This window comes from Lagopus muta, chromosome 10 (assembly GCF_023343835.1).
Source record: "Lagopus muta isolate bLagMut1 chromosome 10, bLagMut1 primary, whole genome shotgun sequence".
NCBI classification, from domain to species: Eukaryota; Metazoa; Chordata; class Aves; order Galliformes; family Phasianidae; genus Lagopus; species Lagopus muta.
Window position 1 is genome coordinate 19,628,756 of NC_064442.1, and position 4,555 is coordinate 19,633,310.

The 4,555-nt window shown below is 50.2% G+C and overlaps 1 non-coding gene across 1 annotated transcript; it reads left to right on the forward strand.

Annotated features, from left to right (window-relative positions):
• The first annotated feature begins 688 nt into the window (after positions 1–688).
• On the forward strand, positions 689–760 carry TRNAQ-CUG (transfer RNA glutamine (anticodon CUG)). Its single transcript has one exon. It is a non-coding gene; the product is annotated as a tRNA-Gln (tRNA).
• Positions 761–4,555: the final 3,795 nt, after the last annotated feature.

Genomic DNA, 4,555 nt, shown 5'->3' on the forward strand with positions numbered 1-4,555 from the left:
ATGCTGTGGAGCAGCACTTGCAGCGCACCACTCAGCTCTGCCTGGGAAGACCAGTTGTTTGGGGGAGAGGGGCTTGTGCTAGCTAGGCTGACACACAGCGGGTGCACGCAAATGCCCACACAAGCATGGGCATGTGCAGGCAGCATAGTTCTAAGCTGGATGGAGAGCAGCACCAGTTGGAGCATTCAGGGGAGCAGTAACAGGCCTCGCGTAGCACAAACAAGAGCTCCAACCCATGAGGCATATGGAGGTGAGCTTACCCAAAAAGCTTTAAAAGTGAATCCTGACCATAACAAGACATCAGAGAACTGTGATCACCTGGATACAGGCTTATGCTCCTTTGGTGTGAGACCTTGCTTTCTTTTTGCTGTCTCCTGGTATATTATGTCGCTGTGGAACGAGGTTGTGGATCTGCATGCAGTCGTGTCAGTAGCCAAGGAAAGTAGGCATAGGAAAGCAGGCATAGGAAAGAACTCTGAGACATGAGAGCAGTAGGCTTTCCTGATTGCCATCCAGGATTAATAGTTAGCCTCAAGACTGAATTCTCTTGAGTGCCATCAGAGGCAGCCATTGCATGCTGTGGGACCCATGAGAAGGTGTGTTGTGTCTTCCTGCCAGCTCAGCGTTCTGCTGAAGCCTCCTGTCCGTCCATTCTGTTGCTGAGAGGACATAGAGCAGGTGTGCAGCTGGTCCCATGGTGTAAAGGTGAGCACTCTGGACTCTGAATCCAGCGATCTGAGTTCAAATCTCAGTGGGACCTCTACTTTTGGGCTCCCAAACCATTGCCCACAGCTGACTTTCACCTAAGCCTGAAACTGAACTAATTAATGCATACCAGACATCCTTCTTGCCATCCTTCCTTCTCTGTGCTTTTAGCCATGCAGTGGCCTTCCCCTGACATGGTTCCTCCACACCTGCCTAGCTTAGTGAGCACAGGCCCCGACCCTTCTTTGTTGCCTTCTGATTGATGGCTGCTGCCTTGTGAGGGAAACCAGCAGAAGGTCACTGTATCCCACAGCAGCTGAGGTGCAGACCCTACAGTCCAATCCTGCTCAAGGCATGGTCGAGAAGAGCAGGCTGTTCAGAGCCGTGTCTGGGGGCATGTTGCTTATTCCAGTGAGACAGACTCCTCAGCATCCCTGGAAAGCTCAATCCCATCTTTGTCCATCTTCACAGGACACGAGGAATACTGTGTGTGGTGTTCTGTGGATTCCCACTGATGGCATGGCTTTTTGTCCTCTCACAGGGGTGGCACTGAGAAGAGGCTGCCTCTCTTGTGCCTCTTCTTCCTGCCCAGCCTCCCTCTGCAGGTACTAAAGTCGAGGACGGGATGCCCCCTGAGCCTTCTGCCCTCCGCACAAACCATTCCCTGCTCTTCCTGCTTCTCCTGTTAGAACACATCACAGAAGCACAGAGTGGTTGAGGCTGGAAGGAGCCACAGCTGGACGTGTTGTCTTTTTGTAGCTGGGGATGGACTCGCTGCCATGGGACAGGGCAGGTTCTCCCCCCTCTGTTTCCAGTGAGAAGAGGTAAGCTGAGGGCAGTGGGCACTGCTTTTCTAATCAGAGCAGGTGACCAATGGCGTTAGGAGGAAACAAAATCACAATTCCAAGATCTGCAGCACAAAGATTTTAATGGGAAGGAAAAAGCAAAGTGGCTCCGTACAGAGAGGAAGAAAAATGTTTTTAGTTTTCAGAGAGGTTGAGAGAACGATCCATCCATTCCTGGGATGCGTTCTCCAGATGGGACAATCCATCTCTTCCCAGCCCTCCACCAGTCCTCCCAGTGGACTACACAGACCAAGTAGCAAGGGGACTCAACAGCAAGGGGACAGCACTTGGTCCCAGCTGGAGAGCTGGAATGACTTTGTGCTTACCTCGTTCCTCAAGGAAAGTGAGGGAAGAGGGGGCGATGCAGAGCCTGCAGCAGCACGGGCTTTTATGCTGTGTTGCAGAGGCCCCACAGGGCAGAAACATTCCTGGCTCATGAAGCATTGAAGCATCTGGTGCTGGCTGATTGCAGGGACCTGCCAGGTAATTAAGACCACTCTTCTTTCATCTGAAATGTTTAGCTCGAGAATCACACTGTCTGACATCAGATTAATTCATCTGTCCCCAGATGTCGTAAGACCAAACGAGCGGGAAGACTCAGTCTCCTCTGGCAGGCAGGAGTTAGAGCCGTGATCAGATTTCCTATGCACATATACTGAAAGTTATGTATTCTATTTCTATGCATGTACACGTGTATATACTGTGTGACCAAATAGATGCCCGCATCCTTTCCTGAGCATTTCCCACACTCAGATTGACCTGCTTTTCTCTACATGTTCATACCCCTGGCCCAAGGCCTAGGATGTTTTTCTTTTGTGGAGCGGCTTCGGACAGTGTTCCACATAGTGAAGTCTCTTTGTTGTGGGCCACAGATGCAACATCCCATTCCATGCATTTCAAAGTACAAAGGCACATGGGATTAGCCTCCCAGAGCACCTGTCAGTCATTGTCATGTGGAAGAATTGGGGAAGACCCTGAAGTGCAGGCACACACAAGTCACGTAGCTGTGGAGTGCGGAGCTTCTGGACTCTTTTCTGCCACAGCACTGCTTTCTTCATCAAGGTCGTTTCTAAGGTTCTGTGTGCCATTCCTGAAACAACGAGTGTTTTACACATTCTGGTCCTGCTGCCATTCAAAGCATTGCCTTTTCATGGCTGGTGCGGACCTAGAGTTACTCATGTTGTACTGGAAAGGGCCTTTGGAGATGATCTACTCCAATCCTCTGTGGGTTGCAGGCACACCTAGATGAGGTTTCTAGGTGGGACACATCACCCTTTGTAGATCTCCCCCACTACATGGAGTTTTCGTGTAAGTCCTGGCCCTAACTGCACTCCACTCCTTCAGTTTCCCCTAATGACTGGTTTACTTACTGGCCGCTTTTGTGAGGTAAGAGGCATTTTTGGCCACCAAATTGGAACGCCTCCACCTGAGAAGGGGCTGATGTGTCGGACACCAGAAGTAACCTGGGGCTCTCTCTGATGACCTTCCCACACCTGCAGGAAAAGTTGCCAGCAGTGCTGCTGAGAAGCTCCTGAAGTAGCGGAGTAAGCACTGCAAATGGAGGGGAAGGAGACAGCAGAATTGAAGGAATGAAGCCTTCCTCCTTCCTACATCTGGGACTGGAAGGGAAAGACGTGCTGAGACAGATTTCCCCTCCTCCTTCCAATAAGTCCATCAAGAAGAGCTTTCTGGGCACACGCATGCAAGTGATACGCAGAGCAGGTGGCACAGTATTTCTGGCCATGGTTGTAGCAGTGTTCATGCAAAGAAGGATGAGGCAACCTCTTTTGTTGCAGTCTGCAGCATTTAGTCAGAGCAGTTGAGAAGAAGGGGATTGGGAGGCAAACCAGAAGCATTTCTCCAGTTGTGAGAGAAGATCAGGTTTGTGTTCTGCGGCCCGGGAGAAACTCGTGACGTCCAAGAAAGCCACGTGCAAGCACTTGCACCTGGGTTGAGAAACCCCCCACTACTAATACGAGCTGAGGGATGAAAGGATGGAGAGCAGCCCTAACAAAAAGGACTTGGCCATACTGGTGTGTGGCAGCAGCTGGACGTGGGCCAGCAATGTACCCTTGCAGACCAGGAAGCCAACATCCTGGTCCAAGCAGTGAGGCCAGCAGAGAAAGAGGAGATCCTGGCACTCTGAATCCCTGCTCTCCCAACATCTCCTTTTATAACAGTCTCCGTATTGCAGAACGATTGATTTTGGCAGTGTTCTCTGCGGGACTTCTTATTCTGATTTTGCCTGGGCATGGCTTTGTGGCCATGGGACAAGGAAGGTTCTCCCTCCTCTGTTTCCAGTGATAAGAGGAAAGCTCAGGATGGCTTCTGCTGCAGAGCAGATGCAGAAATGTTTCGGGAAGAAAACAAATCACAAGTCCCAAGGTATGCAGCACAAAGTCTTTAATGAGAAGGAAAACAAAGCGTCTCTGTACAGAGAAGAAGAAAAATGTTTTCAGTCTAAGGGGAGCCCGAGAGAACGATCCATCCATTTCTGGGATGTGTTCTCCAGATGGGACGATCCATCAGCTTCAGCAGATGAAACTGTTGGGCGGGCGAGGCAGACACAGCCTCGTATACTTCATCACTGAATTTTACCGAGACAGTTGGCCATGCACTTCTTGCTGGAAAAAGCATGAGGACATTCCCCAAGGAATGATGCTTCAGAGATGATAGGGAACATGTGACATGGCTATAGACATTCCCAGTCAGCAATCTCATGAGAGAGAAGCATTTCACTCTCAGCTCCACTCTTCCTTGTTATATATCTGCCTTTGTTGACTTTTCCTTGGTAAAAAACAAATTAAAAAACAATGCTGTTTCTGTAAGTGCATACCGAGTACAGGCAATGCCATCGTAGTCTTCACTCCTCCCTGCATCCCTGCAACAGCCCTGTTGATCTAGGCCCCTTTCCCCATCTGCAGTCATGCCATCCAGATGTGTCGATGGAACTTACACCAGCATCTACAGCACATCTCTGATGATGCCCAGGGAGAAACGTCTCA